At 46.4% G+C, this 14955-nt stretch overlaps 1 protein-coding gene across 7 annotated transcripts in view; it reads right to left on the bottom strand.

The window, feature by feature from the left end:
• The window catches only part of TENM4 (teneurin transmembrane protein 4), an 851321-nt gene that overhangs the window by 674646 nt on the left and 161720 nt on the right, over positions 1-14955 (bottom strand). For all 7 annotated transcript variants that reach the window (XM_015461146.3, XM_024987529.2, XM_015461143.3 and 4 more), the window contains exon 2: positions 4968-5023. The gene's annotated coding sequence lies outside the window, so the exon portion shown is untranslated. The remainder of the gene's footprint in view (positions 1-4967; positions 5024-14955) is intronic.

The following is a 14955-nucleotide window of genomic DNA, read 5'->3' as shown; positions in this document are numbered from 1 at the left end:
CACTAAAAGCACATGCTTCTGCTCCCCTCTGAACAGAGTCACAAAGGGTCAATTATCTTGTGGCAATGAAGGCGGAGTACCATTTCTTCGGCTTGCATAAGATGAACTCCCCATGATGAAATAAATCATCGGTTCATGAGGTCTTGTGGGAAGGTCTCAGAAGGGAAGGCCCTCCCCGGGGATCAAGGCACCGAGGCCTTTCCCCTCGCCTGACCTCACCCCCCACCAGGAGTCTGCAGCAGCCTCCTTGCCGAGCCTAAGAGATGCCCCCAGAAAACGCTGCTGAATCACTTCACCACTGTTCTCAGAAGCTACCTTTTGATGTCGACTTTGCCCCTGCTTGTGTCTTATAAATCAGATGGTTTACTCTCCAGGAGGAAACCCTTTTCTTGTCTATTTTATTCGTGGCTCTTCACGCTGTTTTTCACATGTGACTGTGGCCCCCCCAGCCTTCACCAGCTTTGCCTCTTCTGGATGGAGAGCTCACACAGATTCGGATAAACAGGCGCTGGATTTGAGTGACAGCTTCACAGGAAGCCACTGGAGGAGCCCTGGGCATCGGTTACGGCTGTGAGGGATGCTGGGACATCCCGGGAAGGCCAGAGCATCTGGACGAGACACGACATCACAGGTGGCAGTCGGCCAGGGTCCCGTTCCCAGCTCTGCCACTTAGCAATGGTGCAACCTAGAAAGGTTACCCAAAGCTCTGCAAGCCTCTACTTTCTTTATTATGAATATTACAATAACAGCATCTATCTCACAGGGTTGTTTTAAGAATTAAACAAAATAATATACATATAGAGCACTTGGTACTTCGCACAACCAGCACAAGGAGATATTCTGACTATTTTTAATCATTCAAACATTTATTGATCAGTTGCTCTAAATCCTGTACTTTGCTAGAGGCTGGGGCTCCAGTTTTTCTTCTCAAGAAACTCACAGTCCAGTGGGAGAGGACCACAGAAGAACCATCAATTAGGGTACAATGTGATGAATGCTTTATCAAAAATTACTTTAAAAAGAAGTATCACTAATATGTGACAACTATTTTCTGCTAGCCACTGTATGCTATATGCTTTACAGAAATGCAGAGTTTCTGTTTTCTAATCCAAACACCTGGGTTCAAGTCCTAGCAAGATCACTGACTACTTATACATTACAGGTATGTTAATGTCTTTGAAACTTAGTTATCCCATCTGGAAAATGGGTATAAAATTAGAAAAAATATATCAAATATGTTATCACAGAGCTTTGCATAGCAGGTTCTTAATAAAACGGATGTCCCTGAAAGCAATGACTGAGGGTATTTGGAGAACTGACACTGAATGGCTGTGGCCACAGCTCTGGAAGGCTGGCTGGGTCAGCCTCAAGGTCAAGGCAGCATACCCATCTGGGAGGTGTAGCAGGACTTTAATGTTCAGCGGTTTGTCTGGTTTGAAACCAGTTTTGAGCCAATGATTGGGGCCTTAGGGACCAGAGGTTGGCCACTGCAAAAAAGCTGCTGATAAGAACTCAATGCGTGTGTGTGGGTGTGGTTTTAGTTGCTCAGTCATGTCCGATTCTGCCACCCCATGGAAGGAAGCCCATCAGGTTCCACTGCCCATGGGATTTTTCAGGCAAGAATACTAGAGTGGGTAGCAATTCCCTATTTCAGGGGATCTTCCCAACCCAGAGATTGAACCCAGGTCTACTCACATTTCAGGCAGATTCTATACCATCTCAGCCACCAGGGAGGCCCAAGACCCTGTAAGAACTTGATAGAACATTTCAGATAGGGCAGACCCTCCAAGACCAACCAAGGCACAGAGAAAATGAGTAGTTGGTGCAGTAAGAGAACTCTAATGAGGGCCTGATATATTAATTGAGGCATGAATACCCCACCCAGGACCAGTCTGCTGCCTGGAGCCAGTGGCTTCTATGTAGACCACAAACACCTCACACTCAGCCCCAGGCCAGGTACCCCTGGGCTGGGTCCCGTGGGGGGAACAAAGACAACTGAAGCAGAACTCCACACCCTATGGGGGGGCACTGCCTCTGAGAAGGACCCGGGCAAATCAGAACACACCAGTCTCAGAACAGAATTGCACAAACCCAGACCTGTTGACATGAATGAACATTCCTGCAGCACAGCCTGATAAGCCTGTTGCTAAACCTACCGGGCTTCCTGTCAACAGAGCACCTTGCTCTCAGTTCAGGAAAGATAATCGCTCTGGGAACCAGCTTCCTTTGGAGACCTGGCGGAGTGCTTTCAGTTCAGAGAGAAACCTGTCTTTCAGCACAGCTTCTCATCCTCCCGTGTCAGACAAGGGGAAACCCAATCCATGCAGGAAAGGGTCTGTACGCACTCACAGTCCTGCTGGGTGGCAGTGGCTGTAAGTGACCCTGGGGGGAAGGAAGGGGCCCCGGATCTCTGGCCTCAGAGCACCTCCTAAACAAAGACTCTACAGTTGCCTGCTGGGACAGGGCGAGACACGGGACGCTCAGATTCCAGGCGTACCCGCGGCTATCATCTGTCAGTCCTGACACCAGCCCTGTCTGCGTCGAGGTCCAAGCGGAGAGATCAGAAAGCACAGGGTAGGGGCAGGGGCCGGGGAGGGCAAGAGAGGGGAGGGGCACTTTGGAGAGACCAGTATGAATAGTAGGAGTTTTCATCTGACCCCCAAGAACAGAGCCAGGGAGAGCTGTGTGATCTAAGCCAGGATGAAAGCATGCTGGCCTCCCCTTGTAATCAAAGAGTTTAATGATGCTTATTAAAAGCCCATTTCTGAGTCCTGTTGAAAAATTACACCCGTAAGTGTTTTCTTTTTTTCATATGAGAATTGCTTCCTAGAGATTAAAACACATACACACGTGCACGCACACGTTCCTTAAGAACCCCACGCCCCACACAGGCACACACACATTCGCCACAAATCCTGCAGCTCCCAGACATCACACACATCGTCTTCATCAAAGATGGCCACAATTCACAATGTACACACACACTGTGAAACAGAAAAGCCAGGCCCAGTCTCTGAGGTGATTCACGCACTCTTTGAAATTCCAGACTGTGAGGGAGTCCAAGAGCTTCCAGCTCCAGAAGCTGTCATGCCCACAAACAAACAGCACAGCCTCTAATTTCTATCAAGTCTCCATGTCTTGCCCGAGGCCAGGCAACTCTGCAAAAGCAGAAGCTCCCAGGATCATTAAGCTTTGGTGGGAGGCAACAGCACTCAGGACGGTCCCGCAGAAGAGGGGGTGCTGCGCCTCTCTGGACCATGGTGGGCACGCTCTGATATGCTGAATCGCAGTCTCCCGAAGGAGGCGACTCTGAGAGCGCAGCATATCTTCCTCTGATTATCAGCAGACCTAGAGCTCAAGGCTGACTCACTCTCAATCAGAGAAGACATTGGTTTCTGGAATATCCAGTTAGATGCAGGAAAGTACTCCTTGCATTGAAGTATCTCTCCACCAGGGTAGATTCCTTCTGGTTGCTGATCTCCCCAACATTTTAGTCCCGGCTTGGAAGCTAGTATATGTAGATTCAAGGGCAGCTCTAAGCCTCACTCACTGTATGGCCAACCCTCTAAGCTGTAGTTTTCTCCTTAGCAAAACGGCAATAACAAACTTCTTTCCATCTTACAGTGTTTCAGGGAAGATCACAAAATGCCCTGGAGATTATAGACTCCAAAGCAGATGTTAGAAATTCTCATGATCAGACAGTAATGAGGAAATGGAGGAGCTCATAAATTGGGCTGTGAGTGCCTCCCGGGCAAAGCTTGTGTTGTATTTATCTCGTTAGCCTCAGTGCCTGGCACAGAGGCCAGCAACACACATTCTGGGGGAAAAAATGGTCTGAAAAAGAATGTATCCCTGAGTTAAGTGGCTTGTTCAAGGTCACAGAGCAGCTCGCTGTGTGACAGGAACCCCGACCTCCTGCCGCCCCTAGTGCAAGGCTCTCTGTTCTCCACGAACCAAAGTCTTGGGTGTGTTGAAGAAGGGGCAGTGATGTCCCATTAGGCACACAGCAGGGGCCAGGTTTTAACCCACCCTACTGAGGCAGGAGATGGGTGGGCTCCAGGCTGCACAGCTTCTCCCCTGTGGACAAAAACTCAACAGCAGAAACTCCGTAAAAGGAGGAGGATGGAGGAGGCTGGGCCCCGCCCAGATAAAAGACCACATACTCCTCATTCCCGAGATCAAGGAGACCTTCCCAACTACATGTGTGCAGAAAGGCTCCTTGGAGGCCGAAAGAGAGGGGGTATCACCTCAGTGTAAGTGATATCAAATGCTCATAAGCCTCTTTGCTAGAATCCATCTTGGTTAAGAGATGGGCACACACACAGCGGGGGACCCTGAGACACACCAAATGCAGACTCAGGACCAGGCGAAGCAAAATGATGGGCCAAAGGAAACCAGGAAGACATGCCCCATAAAAGTGATTCAAACCACCACCAGGGCGCAGCTCAGCAAATCTCTCTCTCTGAGCCCGCCTGTGTATCTGTCCACATGCACCGTCCTCTTGCTCCTTCTAATAAAGACTTTACTTGCTTCACTGCTTTCCATCTCCATGCGGAAATTCATTTCTACCCAGCTGATGGGCCACAGTCCCTGCTGCTCTAGTGGCTAGGATTCAGCGCTCTCAATGCCGTGGCCCGACCTCGATCTCTGGTCGGAAATGAAACCCTGCTTCAAGCCACTGCAGGCCAAGGCCACCCAAGATCACTGTCATTCCCAGGATGGGCCAGGAGACACTTAAGAAGCCTTCATACAGCTACTTGTTAATCATTCCAACTCAATAGTGGGAACAAACAGAAACCACAAGTGCAAATAATACCCAAATGCCTCAGACCGACTCATCTTATTTCCTAACTTGAACTGTGCAAATCAGAAAAATCGCAAGATTGGGGAGACGGGCCTGCAGAGACTGAATCACAGAGACTAGACATAGACCTTATTTCAGGCTCGCTTTCAGCATTGTCACTTACCTACTGACCAGGTATCCAAGAGATCACTAGCCCTCTCTGATTCTCAGTTTTTCCATCTGCAAAACAAGAAGATGATCACAATTAATCCCTTGAGACCACTGGACTAAAAGGCAGCACAGGTTTTTATACACAGTATTGGTTACAAACCACGTATGATCCCATGTAACTGGGGAAGTTGCTAATGATTAGGAGCTGGAGGAGAATTTCAAAACTGAAGTGTGATAGTCAAAAAATGAAGTGTGATAATAGTCACAGGCTAAGAAGTGCATCAACATCTCCCAACTTGCAGTACAGAAAACTCAGCTTTCTAATATTTTTGGCATTTATTTTTATTTTTCATAGATGTCAAAATGCAAGCAATCATGAATACCAGGAGAAACAGAGCAAAGAAAAATGCTACTATATTAATACACTCCCAACATCTGGGGGTATTTTTCCAGATTTTTTCCCTCTCTACAGAGTTTCAGTTCAGTTCAGTTCAGTCACTCAGGGGTGTCCAACTCCTTATGACCCCATGGACTGCAGCATGCAAGGCTTCCCTGTCCACTCCTGGAGTTTACTCAAACTCATGTCCATCAAGTTGGTGATGCCACCCAACCATCTCGTCCTCTGTCGTCCCCTTCTCCTCCTGCCTTCAATCTTTCCCAGCATCACAGTTTTGGCCAATGAGTCAGTTCTTCGCATCAGGTGGCCAAAGTATTGGAGTTTCAGCTTCAGCATCAGTTCTTCCAATGAACATTCAGGACTGATGTCCTTTAGGATGGACTGGCTGGATCTCCTTGCAGTTCAAGGGACTCTCAAGAGTCTTCTCCAACACCACAGTTCAAATGCATCAATTCTTCGCTGCTTGGCTTTCTATACGATTTCCAACTCTCATATCCATACATGATGACGGGAAAAACCATACATTCGACTATATGGACCTTTGTTGGTATAGAGTTTATCATTACAGAGTTCACCATTTTGCAAAGCAGGGGCTATGAAGATGTACTACCCTGGAAAGGACCATGCAGATCATGACTACCCTTTCCCCACCACCATGACTGCGGCCTGTGCAATGAACTCATTTGCATTCCCATGCCTTTTGTCAGTTTCTCAAAGACCTGTGGTCACATCTGCCAGGCCTTTTGTCAGTTTCTCAAAGACCTGTGGTCACATCTGCCAGGCACTGCACACGCCTGAGACCAGTGGAGTTAGGAGCATGTGACTTTAGGAGCTGGTCTTTCCCCAATCGGGCTTCAATTACATCACATGGAAAGTAAGGGAGCCAGTCTGGGCAATCTCAGAGATCACTTTCATTGTTATTTTATTTTTTTTGGCCACGCTGCAGTGCATGTGGGTCTTAGTTCCCAGACCAGGGACTGACCCAAGCCCCCTGCATTGAAAGCACTGGCGCAGTGATCCCTCAGAGATCACTTTCAACCTAGAAAGGTGAGGCTAAGGAAAAGGGAAAGAAACTCATATATTTGAGTCCCTACTATGTGACAGCTAGTGAGCCAGTGATGTCTATGGATATTATCTTATGATCCTCATAACCACCCTGAGATATTACAGGTGAGAGAACGGTAACGCAGGGAGGTTTGGCCATCTGTCCAAGGCCTGCTGCAGTCACGTTGGAACCACCTTCTGGATTTTCGGTGGCTCACTCTACTACCACATACTAATCTTTCCAAATCAATTCACATATTTTACTTAACTCTATGTTTAATGGATTTTTTAAAAAAGCTTCTCACACTAAGTAAGTGTTAGTCGCTCAGTCATGCCCAGCTCTTTATGACCCCATGGACTGCAGCCCATCAGGCTCCTCTATGTAGGAAAAGAGTATAAGAAAGAGTGTCTATGTGTATATGTGTAACAGATCCACTTTGCTATACACCTGCAACTTCACGCAACATGGTAAATCAATTATACTCCAAAACAATTTTTTAAATGTTTCTGAGTTCTTTGTTTCTTCGTCTTTTCTCTATAGCCCAATGGAAGACCACCTTTCTATTAGGATGGATTCTATAATTGCAAAAAAGAAAGTTGTTAACAATTTAAGGGAAATTTTCATCACAATCACGCTTTGTACAAATACCTATGCAGTCACAGGTTTGCTGCACTGTTTATATATTTGTGTGTGTGTGTGTGTGTGAATGGGTTAGTCGCTTAGCCGTGTCTGACTTCTTGCGAATCTGTAGACTGTGGCCTTCCAAGTTTCTCTGCCCATGGAATTCTCCAGGCAAGAATACTGGAGTGGGTTGTCATTTCCTATTCCAGGGGATCTTCCTGACCCAGGGATCGAACCTGGGTCTTCCACATTGTGGGCTGATTTCTAACTGTATGAGCCACCAGGGAAGCCCATACTTTTTTCTAATTGTCATTAAAATAATTGATGTTTGAAATTGTAAATGCTTATCCATGTCTACGCTCCTCCCAGCAGGATTCCTGCCTTATGTTGGGAAGGCTGTTTTCAATTCCCTCACTTTGCTGTGGCCAGACCTTGGAATCTAAGACCATCCTGTTTCAAAGCTGAAACAGGAAAAACACCTGATGCTTATTATGTGTCAGGAAAGCTGTTGGAGGTCACACAGCTGGTAACTGGAGGACCCCGGGACGGGGGCCCTCACGGCCTACTCCTGACCCTGGGCTCTGTGGGTGTATTCAGTTTCCCTTCTGGCCTTCCTCAGACCCCACGTTTTCAATTCCATGTCATAAGGCCACCAATTAAGTTCTGTTTGCAAACCAAGGCAGGGTCATCCTGTTCTGTTGGGTCACCAGTTTTTCCACAAAGTAACTAGACCTATCAAGGCGTATTTAAGCTCCCAAAAGGACCTTCTGGTAGGAAGCTGCATAATTTCTAAAACCAAGTTTAGAACATGTGACGTGAAAGCAATTCCTTATTCAAAGATCCACGATAGTAACCAAGGAAATAGAGCTGATGACAAAGGATCCAGGAAAGCCATTGCTGCTGCAAACGAGAATAAAATCCAACTGAGCCGGGGGAGGTGGGAGACAGCGGCACAGTGACTGTATCGGACACCGATCGAAGCTGTTGTTGAGTCTTTAAGCTGCCATTCCCTGTCATCAGGTTTTAAATTAATTGGCATGAATTTTTTATGACCAGGGAGCAAACAGACAGAAAGGTTTGCAGAACCAGTTCAGTTTTTTCCTTTCTGGGGAGTTCCCTATTTCTTTTGAATACGAGCTACAAAGCTGTGTAGAAACCGGAAAACAAATGTCGGCCTGATTATTCATTCTCAGTCCAGTGACACCGCTTCTGTGAAGCCTGCTTCCACCCCCCGTCAGAATTAGTTACTCCCTTCCATGGTTTCCTTATAGCAACACTTTAACTACAATACACTAAAGTTATTGTCTTCTCTTCCTTTAAAGTATCATTTTCTCTATTTACCCAAATACAGTAAAAACTCATCTATCACTAGCAATATGATTTTAGATTTCCTTCTAAACCACTTGGTATATGTATCCACATGTACAGCTATTCAAATAGATACACATCCAGGGAGTTTACACAATGGATCACTTTATACACACTAATTTTAATCTACTTTTTAAACAATTACATAGATGTGTAATTTCCGATGTATGGACATCTGGGATGTTTGCAATTTTTCACTGCTGTAAATAATATCTCTGCACATATATCTTTGTGTGGTTGTTAAGTACTTACAGGATATTTTTTAACAGTAAAAAATCTTAATTTACCCCATGCTCACCAACACGCCCAAGACACATATCACTTTCAACTTCTACCAGCAGTATACCAGCATGCCAGTTCCTTGTACTCTCGACAACATTAGGCATTAGGGTGCTCTTTTACCACTGTCAGTGTGATAGGTAAATGTAGCCTCGTTATTTTAATCTGCAGCTTTTGAATACCAGCTGAGTATCTTTGTCTATTTCTTGGCCATTTGCACTTACGCTTTGAGGGACTGCAAGTTTGCTGTCTTTTCCCCACTTCTTGGTCAGTGTTAGATTCTTTCTTGTGACCTAAGAGTCTCCTAGTGTTTTGCTTTGAGCATTTTTTTTTTAGCTTTCTTCCAGCACATTCAATCACAGTAAATGGTACTACCACCTAGCAGTTGCCCCACCAGAAGCCTGGAGGGCTGGCTGCCTTGGCACCGTCTGTGCCTTACTACCCACAGGCAGTGAGTTACCAGGCCCTGTCTGTCCTACCTCCTAAGCAGACACCTCTTAAAGTGGTTTTCTTCCTCTCCAGCGCCTCTACCCTTACCAAGCCACCACCATGTCTCACCTGGACTCCTGAAGTCATCTCCTAACTGGTCTCCCCCATCCTCTACTCCTATCCTCTCACTATCCAGAAGCTAGAGGGAATTTTAAATAATACTCATGAAATCATCTCCCCCATCTAAAACCTTTTGACAGCTCCCTATTCCTTTGAAGGTCAAATCCAAAGTCCACAAGCAGCCCTGAAAGGCTGCTTCTAGGGCCCAGTTTCTGCAACACGTGGTTTCTCAGTACATCCATCTACCCCCAGTCTCTGCTCTCTGCATACTGGCTTCCTTTTAGGTCCTCTTCTTCCCAACCTGAGACCCTGGACACGCTGGTCCTCTGCCTGGAAACTGGTTTGCTCTCCCCTTGGCTGCCTAATCCAAAGCCATCCTGCCCCACTCTCGGCTTAAACACCATCTCCTCAGAGAAGCCCCGAACTGCCAGACCAAGTGAGCTCCTCTGGCTGTTTACCGGAGATTTCCGTTGTGGCACATCTCAGGTCTGTAATCAAGTACTGTCTGGGACACTTTGTTGAGTGAGTCCCACACTGCAGGTTCCCCAAGGGCAGGGATCGGGACTCTGCCCAGCACCATCCCCTCAGATCTCAGCATGGTACCCAGCAGAGCAGGCCCTATACAAATACCGCATTCATTTTTTTCTTAAGTTAAAAAAGAAAAAAATCAAATAACCTGTCTATTCCAAGGACCAGACAATCAACTCTAGGTTTTAATGAATAAACTAATGTGGTTTTTTATACAGAAAGCAGATGACATAAAAACCAGGCCTGTTTTTAAGGGCAAAGTCTCTGGCTGAATTAAGCCTAATCATGAAGGACTGTCTCATCTCTTTCCATGTTAAAAAAAAAAAAAAAAAAGCCGTGGCTTTGGCAACCACAAGATCACTGGGGTGGAAGGGTTTGGAAGCAAAGTTCACATCTTGGGGCTTCTTTGTAGCTCCCTTCTCTCTTTTCCACTTAGTGCTTTGCCCAAACTCAATGTATGTCTCTTAAATGGATTTCAAGTCAAATTACATAGTAATATGACTAATTCACTGCCTTTTCTACTGTCTAACATTTAAAAATAAATTTGCATTATCTGGCACAATTGACTTGATGGTTTTTACCTCTATAGATCAATACCTACCTTTATGAGTATTTTCTTTCAGGTTACTAAAATTTAAACCCTCAAAAAGTAGGTCATCACAGGCCAGAATTGTAGATGAGAGAACCTCGACTCTCCTGTAGCTACAACTCCACCCTGCTCCCTAAGCCTACCTTGTACTCAGTTCAGCATTCTGTGCTCTGAGTCTGGTGAAAGTATACACCCTCTCCCCTTTCCTGTAAGGTCTCTGCAATGGAAGTCTGAAATCAGGCTAGGGTGTGGAGGCATCACCTCCTTGGCTGAATTTAAACTCTCCTTAAGTTCATCAGATATGCAGATAATACCACTCTAATGACAGAAATCAAAGAGGAACTAAAGAGCCTCTTTTGTTTTGTTTTGTTTTTTTTTTAATGTCAAAGATTTTATTCAAGCCTCTTGATGAGGGTGAAGGAGGAGAGTAAAAAAGCTAGCTTAAAATTCAACATTAAGACAAAGGAGCCCAGCAGGCTACAGTCTCTGGGGTCGCAGAGTTGAACACTACTGAAGCGACTTAGCACATGTACAAAAAAGCCTAAGATTATTTTTTGGCATCCAGTCCCATTACTTCATGGCAAATAGATGTGGAAAAAGTAAAAACATTGACACATTTTATTTCTTGGGCTCCAAAATCACTGCAGATAGTGACTGCAGCCATGAAATTAAAAGACACTTTCTCTTGGGAGAAAAGCTATGACCAACCTAGACAGCATATTAAAAAGCTGGGAGATATTACTTTGCCAACAAAGGTCCATCTAGTCAAAGCTATGGTTTTTCTAGTAGTCATGTATGGATGTGAGAGTTGGACTATAAAGAAGGCTGAGCACCAAAGAATTGATGCTTTCAAACTGTGGTGTTGGAGAAGACTCTTGAGAGTCCCCTGAACAGCAAGAGACCAAACAAGTCAATCCAAAAGGAAATCAACCCTGAATAGTCATGGGAAGGACTTATGCTGAAGCTAATGCTCCAATACTTTGACCACCCAAAGGTCAAAACTAACTCATTGGAAAAGACCCTGATGCTGAGAAAGACTGAAGGCAGGAGGAGAAGCAGGTGAAAGAGAATGAGATGGCTGGATGGCATCACCAACTGAATGGACATGAGTCTGAGCAAACCCCAGAAGACACTGAAAGACAGGGAAGCCTGGCTGCAGTCCATGTGGCCACAACCAGTTGGACACGACTTAACAACTGAACAATAAGAACAAGTTCATCACGAGCAAACCTTGGGCATTACCACAGCTAATGTACAGTGCCGATGGACTCCGGTCAACTCTGGCCACTGACATCCTGGGTGAAGTAGCTGTAGATCAAGGACTTGCTGCAGTGTGCTGTGGAGGGCTCAGATGTCCATCCATTCTAAAGGAGGCACAGAAGAAGAAAAGCTTGTCTCCTGTCCTGGGGGAGACTGGGTTTCAGCTGGGAGATAAGACCCAAATACCATGATCTCGGCCCCACCAGCATCTGAAGCCTCATCCCACCAGTGTCTTCGAGCCTACTTACTGCTCTGAGTTTACTTTTCTTGAACATTCCTCTATCAGAAGTGCCGGTCTCCATCTAGAGATTCAAAGAGGAGTGATTGGGAAACTTACTGGAGCTCAGTAAGTCCTTATTGAAGGTTCAGAAGCACTGGTTCCGAAATCAGAGTCTGGCTTTGACCTCTGGCTCTGTTTCCTCCCAGTTGGTGACCCTGGGCTGCATCCTTAACCTCCCCAAGCCTCTGTGTCTAAAACGCAGGGATACCAAAAGGCCCCACATCTTGGGTTGCTGCAGTGCTTATGCACCTGTCATGTAGCAAAGGTTCCACAAATTGTTGGTGAAGAGGATTATTATTGCTACTATTGTAATTTTAGTCAGTAATGTAGTAGTTATAGTGAGCTAGGCATCGTCCTAAACACCCTACAAATATTAACTCATTTAACCCTCATAAACAGTTCTGTGAAGTAGGAAAAATTATCTTTCTCTGCAGTATTAAGAGTCCAATGAAAGTGAAACAGCCCTGTCTGACTCTTTGCAACCCCATGGACTAGAGCCTAGAAGGCTCCTCTGTCCATGGAATTCTCCAAGCCAAAATACTGCACTGAGAAGCCGTTCCCTTCTCCAGGGATCTTCCCAACCCAGGGACCAAACCCCACATTACAGGAGGATTCTTTACCATCTGAGCCACTGGGAAAGCCCAAGAATACTGGCGTGGGTAGTCTATCCCTTCTCTAGCAGATGGATCTTCCTGACTCAGGAATCGAACTGGGTCTCCTTCATTGCAGGTGGATTCTTTACCAGCTGAGTTACCAGGGAAGCCCACAAAATTGCCCAAAGTCACACAATAAATAATGGAGCCAGAACTTTGAACCCAGGCAGTCTGGCCTGGAAATCATGGTTAAATCACTAGTTTATTAACCATAAGAACTGTTATTTAAGGAATCATCATAATCCTTAGTCGTCAATAATAATTATTCATTGCTATTAATGATGGGTGCCTGCCTACTCATACAGGTCCCCAGACAGCTGGAGTGAGTATGATGGGGTTCAGGTCTGGCAGCCAAGCTCACTGAGCTTCAGAACAGTCATCCAGTCCCAGGTGGGAACCATGGGCCAGAAGAGGAAACTGGGGCAGAAGCCCAAGCTGTGTGCTGGGCCTTCATCATGTGGACGGGAGAGGACAGTGGGCATCCACAGTCAGCCCTAAGGACTCTGTGGCTGGAAAAACTGCAGTGAACTTCCAGGCCCCACTGACTAGGAGGGCCAGGGTTTCTACTATATCCAGATGGGGTCCAAGCCTGAACGGGTCAGGACCTGCAAGGGAATGGGCACCAGGGACTCCGCCAAGCAGGGATGGTGAAGGTTCAGGGTCACACCTCCTTTCTGGGAGTCCCTGCTGCCCCTGCTCGAGGGGTCCCAGAGACCCTCGGCTCAGAGATGCCTTTAGAGCCTTAAGCATCTCCTCTTCAGACATGGAGCCTGTTGATCCAAGCTAAGCTGGTCATGTTGCTCCCAGACGTATGAGCAAAGAGGAGCTCTACCCCAAGGATTGTGGTCTGTAATTTCCAACCTTAACACGGTTGTGCATGGATTTTTTTTTTTCTGGACTTCTGCTGCTGATTATATCTTTGAAACAGGCTCGCTTGAGCTTTCTTCTGGGTATTTCAAAGTTTCTGTCCTTCCTCACTCCCTCTTGGTTGGATCTCCTTTCTTTTTTTCTCTTTGGTGGGGAATAACAAAAGCAAAGCATTTTCGGCATGAAGCAATTCAGGACAGAAAATTGGACTCTAGCCACAGGGACTCTGCCTACACAACCTAACAACTCACCATGGTTGGGCGGGGTAAAGAATAACACCCAATGCCTTAACTGGCTTTCCAAAGACCAGCTGTGTCCTTCTCTATGTACCCTCTCCTTGTTGTCTGCTAGCTGGGGACATTCAACATCAAGCTGCTTTCAGAGTGAGGTAGTTTTCCACGCTGTACGGCAGAGATAATGATGGTCTTATGATCTGCTTAAAAATGTGGACAGTCCAAAAACAATCTAAGATGCTGCATGACACCATCACTTTTTTTCAACTATGTCCATAGAACTATAAGAGAAAGCCTCTTTTATTTTTAAAAGACCAAGCAAGCCAGCCCTCCTTGACACATCGTTTTTTTCCATTTAGTAGCTTCATGCTCATTCTTTCATCAGCAAGCAGTTACTTACTGCCTCCTGTGTGTGTCAGACCCAGACTAGAACTGGTAGCTGGGAAGATGGAGCTAGCAGGGGCCTGACACATGTGCAAATCCCAGCTCTGATTCAGAAGAGCTGTGTGACACAGAGCAAGCTAATTAACCTCTCTGAGCCTCAGCTTCTTCATCTGCAAAGGGAGATCCTTATACCAACCTTCCAGGGCTATTGCGAGCATTCTAAGGAACAGCGTTTCTTGGGGCCACTCAGGACCTGTGTGTCAGTCCTGAGCAGCACGCACCGTTTTTTATAAAGTCCACCGCTAACGATGGTTCACGAGACGTGCTCCTTGTATTAAAAGGTACCAAGTGTTCCAGGTAGGATGGGACAGTCTGTGATCCACAGGGGGATCTAGGCAGGGAGGGGTCAGTTCTACCCTGATGGAACTAGGCGAAGCAGGCTCCAAGCAAGATTTCAAGTGAGCATAATGTTTTCAAAACAAAAAGATCCACGGCAGGAAGTCTGAAATGTAGCCCTATCCTTAGAAATGTGAGAAGCAGCAGGAACAGTGGACACTGAGAGCCTGGATGCTATGAAGGATGCAGGGCTGGAGCCTGGAAGGCCTCCGGGGCAGGTTCTAGCAATGGGTTCGTCCATCAGAAGGTTTGAAGCTGTGTGATCATAGGCAAGGTTTGTCCTGGAGATCAATCACTGGCTGGAGTGAGGCTGGATGGGAGGGGTGAGCCTGGGGCAGGAAGAGCCATGGAGCCAGGGCTGACCCAGGCCCAAGAGAAGGGTCCCTAACTTCACTATCAGGTAGGGCTAGATACCCCTGTCCAGCTCCTCAGAGCAGACTGACTGCAATGGACCAGCTACCAGAGGCGGTGGGCACGGCTGCTCCGTAGCTGAACTGAGGAAAGTCCTTTTGACATCATCTACAAAACCATCTGCCCAAAATGGTACTGATG

This window comes from Bos taurus, chromosome 29 (assembly GCF_002263795.3).
Source record: "Bos taurus isolate L1 Dominette 01449 registration number 42190680 breed Hereford chromosome 29, ARS-UCD2.0, whole genome shotgun sequence".
NCBI lineage: Eukaryota > Metazoa > Chordata > Mammalia > Artiodactyla > Bovidae > Bos > Bos taurus.
This window is presented reverse-complemented; position numbering and strand designations above follow the sequence as displayed.